This window comes from Hibiscus syriacus, unplaced genomic scaffold (genome assembly GCF_006381635.1).
Source record: "Hibiscus syriacus cultivar Baekdansim isolate YM2019G1 unplaced genomic scaffold, ASM638163v2 tig00110788_pilon, whole genome shotgun sequence".
NCBI lineage: Eukaryota > Viridiplantae > Streptophyta > Magnoliopsida > Malvales > Malvaceae > Hibiscus > Hibiscus syriacus.
This window is the reverse complement of record NW_024062863.1, coordinates 2,100,080-2,118,802: the sequence shown is the minus strand read 5'-3', so window position 1 is coordinate 2,118,802 and position 18,723 is coordinate 2,100,080. Positions and strand designations below refer to the sequence as shown.

The 18,723-nt window shown below is 32.2% G+C and overlaps 1 non-coding gene and 1 pseudogene across 1 annotated transcript; both read right to left on the bottom strand.

The window, feature by feature from the left end:
- Positions 1-3,866: 3,866 nt before the first annotated feature.
- LOC120140637 lies at positions 3,867-5,032 on the bottom strand (annotated as a pseudogene).
- A 1,156-nt stretch (positions 5,033-6,188) lies between these two features.
- On the bottom strand, positions 6,189-6,289 carry LOC120141013. The gene has a single exon (XR_005517750.1). It is a non-coding gene; the product is annotated as a U6 spliceosomal RNA (small nuclear RNA).
- Positions 6,290-18,723: the final 12,434 nt, after the last annotated feature.

Sequence of the window (18,723 nt, the reverse complement as noted above, 5' to 3'; positions counted from 1 at the left end):
CGAATTAGGTTCTAAATAAATAGTTAATAATAGAATAAAATAACTAATCAACATCAAAATATGATTAAATTCATAAGAATCTATGAGTAGAATAGTATTGCATAGAGAAACATTAGAATAAACCCAACACAATACCAGACACACATATGTGAGATATCCATGAAAGATTAATTAATTAAAAGATACTTTTAATTAAACTTTTTTATATAAAAAAAACCTTATTCAAATGTTGTCTATAGCACGCGTGGGATTTGATGGAATCATTAGAAGATAAAATAATATAAAATTCAGGTTTATATGATGTTTCTTTTCATCATCGGCCTGCATCTTTCCTAAATAGGGGTGATGGAAATAAACAAATGAAAATGGATTGATTTTCATTGAAAAATGGGTTAATTCAATTTACAGGGACACGACAATAATAATTGAATGGTAAAGACATGGTTTGCTTATAATAAGCACGTAACATCAAAATAAGAGACAACTCATGCAACCACATGTCAGATCAATTTATCATATTTTCAAAACAGAAACATATATTAATTATATATATCATTAGATATGATAATTCAAAAAAATTGAAATTAATAAAAACATGAAAAAAAACCATTCATTTTCACAAACCATCTAATTTGTATATTTCATATCTCGAATGAGAAACATATCAGAAAACAGGAGGAAAAAAAGTGAATCATTGAACTTAAATTTCTACCTGTTGTGCAAAGGATTTGATCCGGTTGGAATCCCTCTCTTCTCATCCAAAGTGTAATTACAAGAGGTTTTGCAGGAAGAAAAAACAGTCTGGTGATGGGAGAAACTGGAAATTCCACGAGCAAATGCAAAAGCTCCGAAATTAGCAAGAATCAAAAGAATCGCTACAAATGTAAACGCACCCATTATTACAACATTCAACAACAACACTTAAGCTCGCTTCTCAGCTGATGTCTTTGAAAAGATCTGCGGCAAGCATGTTAGCAGAGGTGGACAAGGAAGATATATGTGGTTCCTGAAGAACACTGGCGAAGGGAATTGAAGCAAACAAAAAATATGGGTTATAAGAAAGGCTGGGTTATGAGTGTCGGGTTTCGATTTGTCGACAAGTTTTGTGGACAGTATTAGATGGTGTACTTGAGTGCCATTTAACTCGAGTTTGGAAGCCAATGGACAGATTCTAAACATTTCTTAGCATGCTATGGTTTTCTTCTTTGTCTGCAAGGCTTCTAAGCTTTTGCACCAATCTCTAGAAAGCTTGGTCTCTTCAACTCAAAACACACGCCTCAATAATTTAACTTATCAACCCTAACCTTGGTATATTATATTACATACGTGCTTTAGCTTTATCTGCTTCCCTTTCCCATTTTTTTATGCTATATTTTGTATTAGTATACTATCTTCCAAGGTATATATATTAGTACATGGGTTATTATTTTTAAAGGTAAGAAATAAAATCAAAATTGTTAGTGGGTTGGGTTTAGGCATATAGTAAAACTGATGATAAACACGAGAATTGGGCCACTAGCCCTTGCAGTATTAAATATGCACAAAGCCCATGCCTAATATTTTCCTTTCCAATAGTAACATTTATTGGAATCCAAATATGAGTTAGTATCCATCTTTATATATAATGTAAATTTTCAGTTTTATCTCTTTTTAAAATTGTTTTATGATTGGAAATAGATATTGTGATTATTTTCATTATTTTTATAATGCTTTTTTATTTTCTTCTGTCAATTTAAACTATCTATTTTTGCATGATCAATAATTTTAAAAAGATATAAAAATTTTAAAAAATATACATATATGAATTATATTATTACATATGGATTTCAGACACTTAACATGTTCGATATTGTACTTTAGGATGTCTGTGTAATGAGAAATCTATTACGAAAAGATATCTCTTAATTTATCAATACTAAATGGTTCACACAATTATATGAAAAATCGTGAGAAATTTATACGAATATATCAGAAGTTATATATATATATATATTACGCACTAATACACCTTTTAAGAATATGTTTTTTTTTTGTTTAATTTTTAAGAATATGTTTGATTGAAAAACAAATCATGTTAATTGAAATGTCAATTGAAAAGCAAATCCTTTAATGTCTGAATGAAAGGCAACAAATCACATGCCATTGACATCATTGGGTTTGATTTCTCAATTTCTACATCTTAATTTAAGTAGGACACGTCATTGTTGAAAGCAACATGGACCGTTGAAAGATATCTATATATTAAAGTTACACGATTCATTTATTTGGTTTCCATGTTATAAATCAAATTAAATAGTTATTTGAACTTATAATTATCAACCAAATTAAATATAAATAATTTGATTTAGATATATATATATATATATATATATATTATTTGAAAAGGCCGATGAAAGATTGATTGATGCAGGAAGAAATGGCAATCAAGCCATCCCTAATAAGAGGAGGTGTGCCGTTTAATGCAAAAAGAAACGTGGGTTTCTTTATTATATATTTATTTTTAAAAGAAACCTTAATTTACGAAAAAGAATAAAAGAAAAACAAACCTTATTTATATATTTTATAATCACCAAAGTTTGAAACAGACAAAATGAGTAAAAATAACGAATAATAACACTCTAGCAAACGTCAAAAGAATAGTTATTTTTGTGTTTGAAAGTTTGATAAAGGCTTGAAGATTCGTATGTGATGAAGATGGCAATGGTAAATAAAATAGGTGATGAAAGTGATGATAAAGAAGAGGAATACAGGCAGAGAATAAAAGAGTGCTTTCCCGGAAAGTCACTATTTTTTCTAGGAAATTGCTCTAGTGGACTCAATTATTTTACATAGGCTTAAATATATATATTCGTACTTGAATTAATTATCTTTTTCAGTCGGTAATTAAATAGTTTTTACTTTTAAGTTGTTATTTGAATTAAACATCAATTTTCAAGTTAGTATTTAAAATTTTTTATTCTTAAATTGATCTTTAAATTTTAATTTTCCTTTGTTTTTATTATGAATGATAACGAGTCAAATTTTTAGTCCATCCAAATTTGACATGAATATAACACTCCTCCACTTGTTATTTGAATTAAATTTAGGGAAATTCTACTAGATCTAAAATCATTACCTAAACTTTAAGATAAAATCCGAATCAACTCGATAAATTTTAAAAAATGAGATTGGTTATTATTATTATTATTATTATCTTTCATTCAAATGAAAACAACTTGACTAAAGACACATAAACGTGAGCTAACCTCATTCTTCCCCACACCCTTTCCCCCTCTCACTTGATTATGCCCACCAACTCATTTGAATTTCTTATTTTTCTCATTTCCAGACACCAACAGCGGTAAATCATCAAACTCGGATGGCCCATTTGTTTATAAATATTTGTAATTTGTTAAGTACTAGAAAGTATTTTATGACAAGTATGTAAGAAGAAGGTTCGTCTACGTAAACACATGGTGGATTTTCAACTAACGTGTTCAACTAAAAAGATTTCCAACTTTTGTGTTTGAAACTAAGCTTGAATATATGCCATTTGTATGAATCAACTTACATCAGTAGTTTTAGAGGTTATGGGTTCGAGCACCTGCGACGGCAAGAGTGATTTAACGTTCATTATCAAATTGTTGAAAGCATTTAGAGCAAATATTGATTTGTAATCACCTTAGCTTAATAAAATAAATATATATCGGTCCAACACTCAAAATTAAAAATAAATTACATTACTATATTGAATAAAAGAATCAATAGTAAAAGATTAGCTAACATGGAATACATATAATAGTTACTACCAACAAAATCCCTTCATAGATTTCTAATTATCATTTACATTGATCAGTAATTATTCTATTGATGTCTAAAATTTAATTAATTACACTACTTTTGATTCACTTTCTTTTGCTGTTAAGTTCTAAATAACTTAAATTAATTAACATGCTGCAGAAGGATTAAAGAAATGAGGCTTTGAAGGAATGGGAAACAGGTTCTTGAGATTCCCATCGCCGCCGGTTCTCTCACACGACGGGAACATCGTGAGAGTCGCCGCCGGCATGTTTGTGTAAAAGGATTGCACCGTCATTTTCAGTGCTTTGAGCCTTTGAGTTCTTGTAGCTCTTTTTGCAGTCTCCTGTTTTCATTTGTCAGCGTCTCGCAACACCTCTTCAAGAACTCACAATCCACCTCCGTCTGCTTAAGCTTCGTCCTGTAATGTTCAATGTCAAGTTCATCATTTTTTCAGATAATTAAAGCTTAGAAAGGAAAAAACTTTATTATCTTAGGTTATAATTACCTGGCTCTTCTGTTTTGAAACCAGACTTCAACTTGTCTCGCTTTCAAGTCTACTTGTCTTGCTAAAGCTTGCTTTTGATTCTGTTTTTATAAAACAAAAAAGAGATTAATTAATCGAAAGCTGATACAGCGATAAATATATGAGAAACAGTGAATTCTGATAGAGCCGTACTGGGTTGAGGGTGCTGTGTTGTTTAAAGCTTTCCTCGAGAAGAGCCGATTGTTCTTTGGTGAGCCTAAGTTTCTTTCTTGCATTGACGCCATCTTCGTCTTCATCGCTAACTCTACATGAATTCTTCTCTAACTCTACTTCTTCGCTGCTAAGGTCTCTATTCCTCTTGACCATACCACTAGAAAACGACGAAACGGCACTAGGATCAGGAGAAGCTGGACGATATAAATCACCAGCGACGGCGGAGGTGGGTGGTTTTTCACGGTGGACTTGATGATCAAGATAACCACCTTTGTTCACGTCAATCTTTTTGGTGACTGTAACTCGGTGGTTCTCACCGGAAAGACCAAGCGAAAGGAATGGTTCAAAACTCGTCACCGGAGCCGGCATGGCTGATGGCTTCGTGGACGTTTGATCGTTGGTCTTGGGTGGAGTTTCTGGGGACGATGGGGAGTCTAGCCCTAGAACAAGGCGTGTATTACATGCATCATCAAGACCCATTAAGCTTAAACCCTTTTCCTTATCTTTTTCTGTACTCTATCGGTTGAGTTTGTAAAGGGAATAGAATGAATGATATTTTTCTTGGGTGGTTTGGTGGATGACTATCATTACTAATAAAAAGAATTGATATAACCCATCAAATTCCATCATTTATTAAAAATAATTTTATAATGGTTATAAAAAATGTTTCCATTATATGTTTATTTATTATAGTTAATCACTATACATCTTCATCGTAATTTGAAATTTTTTTATCTTTAATAAAACTAATTGATTTTATAAATAAAAAAATCTATTACTCCCACGAAATTATTTATAAAAGTTATATTTAATGCATTACATATTCTAGGAGTATAACAAAAAAAAAAAGGCAATTTACTCTCCGTGGGTTTGTCCCTCTCATAGAGCTATGAAAAATCCCACAATTCACGTGGCAATATGAAACACATCAAGAGAATGCTTGGTCAGCACATCGCCACCCTTTAACCTACCAAAATTTCAACTATTTTTATTAATTTTCACTTTATCTATTTTTTTAAAATTTAAAGATACTGGTGGGCTGTTTTTCACTTTCTTATTATGATTATGGAGATTGGGGGGCGGGATCTCCACTATCTCTTATAATTTCAAATGATAATATAAGTTTCGACGTTCAGCTTCAATCATCATGATTGTGGGAGTTGGTTTCTTTGTGAAATTAGGTTAACCCATTAAAAACATGATTAAAACCCTAAAACAATGCCGACAAAACTATTGCAAATTGCATGAGATCATGCTTTTGTTTTAGGCTTCATTGTTCATTATGGTTTTACAAAGATTTATCTTTTTCGTGACGTTTCTCTATGTTTATTTTATAATATATATTCTGAATTTTAAGATTATTTATTTTAATATATATTTTTAAAATTCAAACTTTTTTTATAAAACAAGAATTATCATTCTATTGCAAATGGTATAGAGTATCCTCTCCTTTAATACATCCAATTGGGGAAATGGCCATTCCCTATGGAGGACATTAGTAGCAATGTGAAGCTTCCTTCACGTACTAACATCCCCAAATAGGGTTAATTACGTATTTGAATAGTGAATTATAATACTTCTATTACATTTGTATCTAACGTATAAAATATATAATTAATACTTCCATTACATTTGTATTTTTAATTATTTAGGGAAGACGAATTCACAAAAAGAAAAAAAAAACGAGATAAATGATGAGTTGTCATTATCCAAAAAAACAGCAATCTCAATTTGTATGTATCATCCTTACGCAATGGTTATGCTAATCTTTTCTATATCGTTTCAATTTTATCAGATGTCCTCGAAGAGAAAAAAAACATGAACAACTCACCTATAAAACAAAATAATCAATCTATATAAAGTTTAATATTCATATATTCCTTCCCAATCGAAGTTCCCACTAGATGCATCCTAATATCTTTGATTTCACGCACCAAATTTGCATCATTTCTCCGCGCACTCCAAATGTGCAAAATATTTGTTTAGGTTTTGTATCAGTTTTAGGATATAGTTCTCCGACGATTATATATATTTTTAGAACACGATATTTCGATGATGAATAGGGTCGTTGGTTATTGGTTTTGATGGCGGTTGTTGTGATAATTTTGTAAGCTTTTATAAATTAAGTGTTTCAATCCTAAACAAATAATTTTAAAAAAAACAATTATAATTTTTAATAAAAAATATAATTTGATTATATTCTTATTAAATTTTAAACTAGATAATTAAAAAAATTAATTTTAGTGCACGACGTACGCTCTAGACTCATTATATATATATATATATATATATATATATATATAATCCTTTGGCAAATCCCAGTAGAGTAATTGGATTTTACCTAAAGAATTGTAAGGAAATAAAGAGATAGATCCAAATAATAATAATGCGGATTAGATCATAATTTAAAAGTTGTCCGAATACATTAATTCAGACGAGCAGGATTTCGACTATTCCTATTTACACGATAAAAAGCTACTTTAAATTTCTATTACTGACAAAATGTTTATCAATTAAAACAATTTATACGGATGATTAGGTAATAAGTAATCTTCTTCCTCATAAAAAAGGTTGCACACGTCTTAACTAATTATATTCTTCAATGAATAAGTTTAATCAAATCATGATGTAAGCAATCAATCAAAATTTAAAAATAAGATATATATATATATATATATATATATGAAAAACTATTAACAGAAAAAATATAAACGGAAGAGAAAATTTTGTTTTGATCGGTGATAATATTATAAGAAGATTATAAAAAAATACACGTATCACATAACTTTAGACCATTAAAAATTTATGTTTTTCGCTTGATTTTATTTTATTTTATTCTATCAAGATTATCATACAATAAATTTTTTAAATCAAATCAAACGAAATTCAAAGCGTTATTTCTAATAAAACTCAACCTTTAAAACTCGATTAATTGGGATATATTACTATAACTAAGTATAAAATAAAAAATTAGAGTAAAGTATACAAATGGTATATCAACTATAAGACGTTACTTTGTTGAGTCTTATAATTATTAAAAGTTATGAAACGATACTTTGATTATAAGATGTTGTTTCGTTGAGTCACCTGATTATTAAAAGTTATAAAATGGTCACTGACTATTTATATGTTTGAAAGTCGTCCTTTTCCATTAGAAAATTGACGTCCGTTTGTGTTGGACATTAATTTTCTCAATAAGATATGATAAAATTATATTTTAATGATATCTACTGATACCGTCGTTGCTTTCAAGCACTGGCTCGCCAACATAATGTTTCAAGCACTAATTCGATCACATAATGTAAACAAAAATTATATCCATAAAATATAGCTAAAATGATTATGGGATCGGATTTTATCATATCTCAATCAACAAATTAACATCCATCTCAAACGGCGGCCAAGTTTTTAACGAAATATGATTAGTTTGGAAATATGAATTGTTAGGTGACTATTTTGTAACTTTTAATAGTCAAGATACTCAACAAAGTAATACCCTATAATTTGAGGAACATTTATGTACTTTACTCTAAAAATTATTTGGGTGCAATTTGGGCCTAATAGTTTATTTTTTTAATGTTTATTTTGCAACCCTTTATTTACGGGCTGTATTAAGGATTTAGGCAAACAAGACCACAAAAGGGCTACGAATTAGGCCCCGTTTGATGGTTAAGAGAGACATTGCTCCAGTTTTATATGCAAATAAAAAGAAAGCTAATTAATTAAATGTTGGGTGAAAAGGAAAGATGATGTGCTTAGCTGAAGTTTCCTGGAAATTACCCTACTGCATCAATGCAGTCTAATTAGCTGTTGTTTTCATATACTAACCTGCATGCAGATAATTTCATTTGATTTTTTACTCGTGGGATTGACTTTTGTTTCAGAAACAGAGAGCAATGCCATGGCTGCAATCTCTGACTGGTTATGGATATTTACAAATGCTGATGTTTGTTAAAATCAAGGCAAGATGCTGAGCAATAAGACCCAACCTTTGAAAAACTGTGGTGGTTTCTTCATCCACTGCAAAACATGTAAACATACTTCTCCCAGACATCACGCTCGTGTAATAAAAAGCTCGATATGTCAGATAAAAATTATTATTATTATTTTTATTTTATTTCAATGTTTTTTTTAAGATTTATGATTTATAATTTAATTGTTCTTTTTAGAAAAATTATATATGTCTTGGTAACTTGGCCACGCGTTTTCATGAACTGAAAAAAAAGGCATTGTTATATTAATTTTTCTTATAAAGACAAAACCAAAACGAAGAAATCCTGTTATTGTACAATGATTCAAAATCAAAATTTAACACTCCAAAAGTCATTAACACCAATCAACATCTGGAGCCCCCAAATTCAAGATTCTATTTTCTTTTAATTTATTTCTGGGTATGGGAAGTGGGTTAGGGTTGATGAGCCATGAAAAGGAAAGGCAGTGACCACTGAGCCATGTTCCACTGGGCCCTTCATGTATCCACGACCTTCAACACAACCCTAAGGGCTGCATACCAGGTTGCTTGCCAATTTCAAACATATTTGCCTCACAACAAATAAATTAAAATTCAAAATATTGAGGTTTAACTATACGTATATTTATATTATCACGAAAATATTTAAAATGTTTTATGTTTTCATAAATTTTAATTTCATAATTTACTTGATTTTTTGAAATATTTATATCGTTTACTCTTAATTTTACATATTTATTTGCATTAGTAATATATGTAGTTTTGTGCAGTGCAGGTGGTTTCTAAGTTCCTTTGGACGCTTGAATGTGTTGGTTTACCCTTCATGTGAAACCCACATGCTTCTATCATGATCCTAAGAGATACAGAAATTGGAGAAAACGAGGGAGAATTAGAAATGGGGTTAGGGATTTCAATTGAGGAGATTGGTACTGCCAGCAGTGAAGGGAGTTACGCCAGCAGTACCCAACAACACTTGCAAGGGAATCAAAATGTTAGATACAGCTGTATTGCTAGCTAGTAAATGGGATAGGGTTGGTACAATGTTAAGATATAAAACAATGTACTGGGCAAGACTTACCTTAGGATTGAAATGAATGAAATCTCAGTTTTCTTGAATCCCCTTTCTTCTCTTCTTTAATCTCCATTTCCTCTATTTTCTTCGATTACTCTTCTTTTCTCGCAAGGTTATAACAAATTGGTATCTAGAGCCATCAGTTCCTGGCAGCTTGAAGCAATGAACCAAAGCATGGCAGACTCCATTAATCTTTATGTGATTAAGAGGCAACTTGATGATCTGACAAGATGATAAAGTATACAACAATTAAATCAACTCCTCCCAAATGGTGGGAGGCACAGAATGCTCGCATAACTAATTTGGAGATGAAAATGGACACAACCCAGAGATCGGTGGAGCAAATCTTTCAGATTTTGGCTAGTACAAAGAGTGAGCAAAACAAAAGCAAAGGGGTTGTGGTAATGTAACTCAGGTGTTCGATAAAATGCAAGCAAAAGAAGCTGATCCATTCATCATTGAATCATCCAGTCTCTTTGATTGTCAAGATCTTACAAAAACATAAGATAAGCAAAAACAAGCAACGAGAAACGATATAAAGGCTACTATAATTGATGATGCTTATGGTAAGAACATTTACCTTGTTTATACACTTGAAGAAGTTTGCTTTATGACCAAAACTGAGGTGGAAAGCACTGATGCACCACTTAAAGGTTATGCCGAAACTGTAAAGAGTGGCCCCAACAATGGTGTTATGATACTTCGCTGCAAAGGGCATAAAATGTTTGAGAAAACGTTAGAGCTTCAGCATTGGGTACATCATAGCAGTGGTGACAAATTTCTCAGTTGTGGTGCTGAAAAATTCAGCATATGTGAGTCTAAAGGGTACGCATCCAATGGTTAAATCAATACCAAAGTCCGAAGTCTTACCTCTACATGGATAGAACAAAATTTGGGAGGAGCTGAATCTGAAACAGAGACTTCTTCAAAATCAAATGTAGCTTCCATAAGAGTTGAGAAGGAGAACAATCACTTATATGATACCAAATGGAGGATGAACCATTATTAATCCAAGAATGTTGTTGTTAATGTCAACACTTTCACTAACTACCACCCTCCAAAATTATCTATTGACCCTCATCACCTAGATCCTGTTGTGGAGACATCTTCTTTATCGACAGTGCAGTCACCTGAGCCCACATATGATCTAAGAATCAAGGATGATTTAGGAAGTTCAAAGGCTTTGTCATGCTTGCAGATTGAGACTTTGGTTTATGCTTGTCAGAGACATCTGCAGCACCTGCCAAGTAGTGCCAGGGTGTTGAGTTAATCGATCGATGGAGTTGGGCAAGAGGGGGGTGAATTGGAAAATAAAAATTTCGGTGGAAACTTTGTAGAAAATTGAAAAGATTTGCAAAGCGATTTAGAGTGGTTCGACTTTCTCAACCAAAGTCTACGTCCACTACCTTAGCTATCCACACTAAGTATTTTCCACAAATTCACTAATTTGTCTTTCTTTTGAGGACAAAGAGTAACCTTACAAATCCCTCAAGAATTATACCCCAAATTCTTTAGAACACTCTCTCCTAAAGAGAATAATACAAATTTTGCAAACTTACAAGAAAATCCTCACAAGGCAAGATGTTTGCACAATTCTAGAACAAAGAAAGAACACTCAAGAATAATACAATTGAGCACAATAAGTGTTCTTGAAAGCAAAAATGAATATTGAATGAAATAGGCTTGAAAATGCTCAAACTTGAGGTTTGATGCTTTCTCTTTGATTCTCTCTTGATTCTTGTTGATTGTTGTTTCTTGTTATTGATCAATGACTTCTAAGCTTGTTTAAATACACATTCAAATGATTCTGAACGCTGGGGATGATTAGTTGAGTTAATAGAGCCGTTTTAGTGTGAAATCAATTAATAAAACAGTTTGGAGCGTGGGGGAATCGGTACCCCCTCATGGGGAATCGGTTCCCTAAGTGTAAAATTCAAATATTTTGGCTGTTAAATAGGGGGAATCGGTACCCCCTTGGGGGGGGGAATCGGTTCCCTCTGAGCATTCTGTTTTTCTCGGAGCCAAACCATTCAGGGGGAATCGGTTCCCTCTGAGTAATCTGGAATTTTTGGCTTTGAAATGGTTCGAAATATTTTGTAAATTTTTCTTTGAAATTATTTTAAGAATAAAACTTAATTTTACACTTGAGTAAGGATTAAAAATGATATTTGAAAGATTTGAAGTAATATTTTGATATTCAAATAATTATATCGAATATACTTTAGAAAATCTTTTGGAAAATATTAAAATTCATTTAACTTAATTTGTTATATCAAAATATCAAAATGTTTTCAACAATCTCCCCCTTTTTGATATAACAAAACATTTTAGTAATTTTAAGATTTTGAAATCAATTTTTGAAATTACTCCCCCTTACTCTAACACTTCTCCCCTTTAAAACACTTTAACATTTCTCCCCCTTTTTGTTAAATCAAAAAGACTTTTAAAAGATTTTAAATATAGCTTAAGTTGTTAATATCACAATCAAGAGAAACGTTAGCCATTAGTTTCATAATCAATATTTATAAATAATGTGATATGGCGAAATTGGTCATATATCTAACATGATGTAAATGATGCAATAATGAATAAATTTAACCAAACCAAATATATAGAAATATAAGTTCAAACATCCATAAAACATCAACCAAATTCAAACATCCAACAATCAAAATTAAAAACAATCAAAAGTAATTCAAAATGTTGAAACAATAATCTCTAAGTCCTATTTCAAAGTACTAAAGCATGACAAATAATCAAGCATCCGTAGGAGGATCGAGAGAAGGAAAATGAGCTCGCATAGCGGCCAACTCATGCGAGAGTGCATTAATGCGTTCATTCATAGAAGCGTTGTTCGTGTGCATCTCCCGGAGAATCTCCAATTGTTGAGCTCCCATTGTGGATAAATGAGACTCTATGGAAGTGAAGCGAGAATCCATGGATGTATACCGGAAATCAAATGTCTCCATAAAGAATTGAAAGTATGGAGGCATTTGATCCTCTGGTCGTGCTTGTTCCTCTGGTGGAGCTTGTTCCTTGTGATGTTCTTGCTCATCGTCGGAGTCATCAGCTTCCGGAGGTTGTTCATGAATACGAACCCAAAGACCAGTCTCTTCATTGAACTTCCATCCCGATTTGGTTAAAGAGAAGAGGTTAATTTGGTTTTTGAGGAGAAATGAAGCATTAAGACCAACTCTAAGCCCAACCTTTTTAAACAGATTACTAAGAATACAACCGTAAACTAAAGAAGAACATAATTTCTTATTGGGAACAAGATTTACGGTTTCGATAAGTTCAGAAAATATAATATGTGGAAGGTTGATTTTAAGATTATTTTGGACATAATGTAGCCAAAATAAATCCATGGCTCGGAGAGTAGAGTAACGGCCTCCGGATGGTCGAAACCACAAAGAGATCATGAGATGAAGAAAACGGTCGTGTAGATCTAACACACTTGCACTATCCCTTCATTTATACTGAGATCCTACCGTCAGTTTTTCATTGTCTAACCCGTCATTATCTAATCTTAATGCTTTGGCTATGTATTCCGGGTCAAGATGAAAGAATCGTCCTAGAAGATAGGATCGAATTCTTGTGGTAAAGGTTTTCTCCCGGTTTTGAATGCAAACGTCATTAGAGTAGAAGATACGAACGAGTTGATGGTAGACTATTGGTTCAAGCTCAAAAAGTTTTTCAAATTTTCACTCTTGAAGAGTAGGAAGATGTCAAAAATTGATGTCTAACATGGCTTGAAGAGATGAGATGTGTTCTTCCTAGATTTTGTAGGACTCAAAGTATTGACAAAACCTAAAGTAGAGATTTTGTCTACGACCGGGTTCATTGAAGCAAGAATTGCGAATGGTCATGTTTGGATCATCGGGATTAGGATTAGGAATTTGTTGGATATGTGGAGGATTTGGAGGTGAGTTTGGAGGTTGGCTAGAACGACTAGAGGAAGGTCTAGAATGTTTGTGAGACATGATTTAAGGTAATCGGAATGGAAAGAATAACCTTGAAGAATTTTGGATTAGAGTGAGATTGGATGAAGTTTGCACGATTTTGATGATTCCAACAGGTTTATGAGTTGATATTTGAAGTAATTCCGATTAAAAATTGTGTTTTTGATGAAATATGGAGATAGGGAGAGAGTAGAGAAGAGAACAACGTTAGGAAGAGAGAAAGAGTTTGAGGCAAAATGAGGTATTCTAGGCGCAATATAACCAGAACCCTTAGGGGGGTATCGATTCCCCTGTGGGGGGGGGAATCGATTCCCCTTCAAGGGGGTATCGATTCCCTCTACACTAAAATTGCTAAAATTTGATTTTAAACACTCAAAATGCTAAATTAATTTGCTCTAGTGGTATTGGCAACTCATATTATAAAAAATTAACTATGTTCAATCAATCAAATATATCATTTAAAAATTATTTGAACATATAATCAATTTTTCACAAAGAATCATAAACTCCCTCTAACTAATAGCAAAGAATGCAATCAAAATTAATTATAAGCATTTTTCATTTATTCTTAAAAGTGCTAAAATTATTTTAAACACTAAGTGAAGATAGGTCAGTTAAACCTAATTCTCTCTTAAGTGTCCAAAATCTTTCATTGTCTAAAGGCTTTGTAAAGATATCTGCTAATTGATGCAAAGTATCAACAAATTCTAGAACTATATCTTCCTTAGCGACATGGTCTCTAATGAAGTGATGTCTTATTTCAATGTGCTTAGTTCTAGAGTGTTGGATAGGATTTTTAGTGAGACAAATAGCACTAGTATTGTAACACTTGATATGAATGGTACCTACTTCAATTCCATAATAAAAAAGTTATTGTTTAATCCATAAAACTTGTGCACAACAACTACTGGCTGAAATGTATTTTGCTTCAGTGGTAGATAATGCAACACAATTTTATTTCTTTGAAAACCAAGAAATCAACATATTTCCAAGGAATTGGCAAGTATCGGAGGTGATTTTCCTATCTAATTTGCATCCTCCATAATCCGCATCAGAAAAGGCATGCAAGCTAAAGCTAGAGTCTCTAGGATACCAAAGTCCTAAACTAGGAGTGTCCTTAAGGTATCTAAAGATTCTCTTAATAGCTAGTAAATTTGATTCCTTAGGACATGATTGAAATCTAGCACATAAGCAAACACTAAACATAATGTCAGGTCTACTTGCAGTTAGATAAAGCAAAGAGCCAATCATTGACCTATATAATTTAACATCCACACATTTACCTCCTTCATCTATGTCAAGCTTTGTTGATGAGCTCATTGGAGTGTCATTAGGTTTCCCATTTTCCAGTCCAAACTTCCTGAGCATATCTTTGACATATTTAGCTTGATTGATCAAGATGCCATCTTTTCTTTGCTTGATTTGGAGTCCCAAGAAAAATGAGAGCTCCCCTATCATGCTCATTTCGAATTCACTTTGCATTAGCTTAGAAAATTCTTGGCAAAGAATATCATTAGTAGAACCAAATATTATATCATCAACATAAATTTGAACTACTAATAAATCTTTACCTTTATGCTTTAAAAACAATGTAGTGTCAACCTTCCCTTTTGAAAAACCTTTTTCAATTAAAAAGTTTGACAATCTTTCATACCAAGCTCTAGGAGCTTGTTTTAAACCATAAAGAGCTTTTGTCAATTTAAGAACATGATTTGGAAATTTTAAATCTTCAAAACCTGGAGGTTGTTCCACATACACTTCTTCTTTTATAAAACCATTTAAAAATGCATTTTTAACATCCATTTGATATAATTTAAATTCATGACAATATGAAAATGCTAATAACATTCTAATTGCTTCCATCCTAGCTACGGGAGCGTATGTTTCATCATAGTCTATGCCTTCTTCTTGAGTATAGCCTTGAGCAACAAGTCTAGCCTTGTTTCTCACTATATTACCACTCTCATCAAGCTTATTCCTAAATACCCATCTAGTACCTACATTAGATTTATTACTAGGACTTTCAATTAATGTCCATACTTTACTTCTCTCAAATTGATTTAACTCTTCTTGCATAACCATAATTCAATGTTCATCATTTAATGCTTCTTTAATATTCTTAGGCTCTATGCATGAGATAAATGTAACATAATTACAAATATTTCTAAGAGAAGATTGAGTTATTACCCCTTTGGATGGATCATCTATGATTTCACCATCCTTGACATAGTTGTACTCTCTTGGGTAAGATATTTCCCTTTCTTCAATGATTGGATTCTCAAGAGGATCATGAGTTTCCTCATATTTCGTTTCTTCCTTTGATGATGGTTCCCCAACGTCATGTCTAACGTCATTTGTATTTATAATACCTACATCATCATTCAAACAAGAATCCTTCCTCGGAAGGAGATTATCATCGAAAACATGTATAGACTCTTCTACAACTAAAGTTTTTTTATTAAATACTCAATAAGCTTTAGAACTTAAGGAATAACCCAGAAAAATTCCTTCATCACTTTTAGCATCAAATTTGCCAAGATTGTCTTTACCGTTGTTTAAAACAAAACATTTACATCCAAAATGATGAAAATAGCTAATGTTAGGCTTTTTATTTTTAAAAAGTCCATATGGAGTTTTCTTCAAAATAGGCCTAATCATTACTCAATTAATAACATAACAAGCGGTATTTGTGGCTCCCACCCAAAAATATTTTGGCAAATTGTTTTCACAAAGCATGGGTCTAGCCATTTCTTCTAAAGTTTGATTTTTCCTTTCAACAACTCCATTTTGTTGAGGGGTTATAGGTGCTAAAAATTATGACTAATACCATTAGAATTACAAAATTTAGTAAATCCAAGATTTTCAAATTCAGTTCCATGATCACTCCTAACACTAGTTATAGAGTAACCTTTTCATTTTGGATTACTTTTGAAAACGTGATGAATTTTTCTAATGCTTCATCTTTAGTACTTAAGAATAGAACCCAAGTATATCTAGAATAGTCATCTACCAAGACAAATGCATATTGTTTTCCACCCAAGCTAGTAGTTCTAGATGGCCCAAAAAGATCTAAATGGATCAATTGCAATACTCTACTAGTTGATACATCATTAATGGATTTAAAAGAAACTTGCTTTTGTTTTCCTTTAGCACAAGCATCACAGATTTTATCATTATCAAATTTTAGTTTAGGAAGCCCTCGAACCAAATCTCCTTGAATTAACCGTTGCAAAATACTCATACTAGCATGTCCTAGTCTCCTATGCCATAACCAACTATCATGCTCATCCTTAGCAACTAGGCATAAATTAGTTATATCTATAGAATCTAAATGCACCATGTAAATGTTTCCTATTCAATAACCAACAAGCATAATCCGATTAGATGCAATGTCAACAACTTTACAACCATTAGTTTCAAACATTACATTGAATCCTTTATCACATAATTGACTAATACTCGAAAGATTATTCTTTAATCCATTCACATATAAAACATTTTTAATTTGTATGGATGAGGTATTACCTATTGTACCTATACCTTCGATGTGTCCTTTTGAATTATCACCAAAAGTCACTTCTCCTCAATTTTTGGCGTTAAGCTCTATGAACCGGCTTTTGTCTCCGGTCATGTGTCTTGAGCATCCACTATCAAGGTACCATGAGTTTGAATTTGTCTTTCGTGCCTTGTAGCAATGCTCTTTTTCCTATAAACATAGATTAATTTCTAATTTTTGGTACTCAAATTCTTTTGGGTCCATATTCATTAGTTTCCAAAATCCTAGTCCCCTTAAGTATCCATTTGTGTAGGATATTCTTATCTTTAGTAGTAACGAGTACTTTAGGAACCCATATACTTCTAACAATTTTTCCATTAGAGGTTCTTCAGGGACCTCATGATTGTAGTTTTTAAAACTTTTTCTAACAAAGTTGGATTTTGAATTTTCTCTATTTTCAAAACGTTTTGTTCCAGCTTTATCAAAAGAAGCTTTAAGATCATCAATTTTCTTTTGATGATCATCATTGACCATTGAAAGTAAATTTTGTAAATCTAAAATTTTCTTTTCAAACTCTTCTAGTTTGATTTGCAAATCACTAATTTTACTTTCGAAATCATTGTTGGTCTTGGATATGAGCTTATTTTCATTTTTCAATTTTGAAACATCATTTTTATATTTTAAAAACAATTTCTCATAATCCGAAGCCAACCCATTATATTCCTCTAATAACTCATCATAAGATAAATCATCTAATTCAAATGAGTTAGAGGTTACCTTAGAATCTTCCTCGAATGCCATTAAGCACAAGTTTGCTACTTCTTGTTCCTCTTCATTGGAACCTTCTTCATTGCTCCATGTAGCCACATGAGCCTTGTGCTTATTCTTTGATTGACTCTTTCTCTTCAATTGTGGGTAATCATATTTGACATGCCCTGACTTTTTGCATTCATAGCAAATGATAGGGTCTTTCTCTTTTGGTTCATTTTTAAGGCCTTCATTTCGTTTGAATTTTCTTCCTCGGTAAGGTCTCATCATTTTTTCTGAACCGTTTGGCAAACAATGTCATTTCCTCATCATCATCTTCATCCGAATCACTCTCATCTTTTGTGGATTTGAGAGCAACTCCAATGTTTTTTTTCTTCTCCTTCTCCTTTGGTGTCTCGTCAATCTTATCGAGGTCCACCTCATCTTAAAGCATCATTTCATGAGTGAGGAGGGAACCGATTAGCTCTTCAAGAGTTAAGGACTTTAGGTTCTTAGCCTCGATGATTGCAGTCTTCTTGGATTGCCACAATTTTGGAAGTGAGTAAACTAACTTCCTCACAAGCTTTTCATTCGGAATGATCTCTCCATATGATTTGAGACCATTGACAATCGTTGAGAATCTATCCGTCATAGCTTTGATATCTTCATTTGGTTTCATCATGAAATTTTCATAGTTATGTGTTAGAATACTAATTTTAGATTCTTTTACCTCGTCGGTGCCTTCATGAGTGACTTGTAGTTTATCCCATATTTCTTTGGCGGTTGTACAATATGAAACTCTTCCATATTCATCTGGTCCAAGAGCACATAATATTATATGGATGGCTTTGGAGTTGAGCTGGAACATTCTTGTCTCTCTTTCACTCCACAATCTTGGATAAGTGAGAGGCTTGATATATCCACCTTATACAACATTTCATGCTCTCATGTTACTTTCTTGAATGAAATACATCATCATATTCTTCCAATAGGCATAGTTAG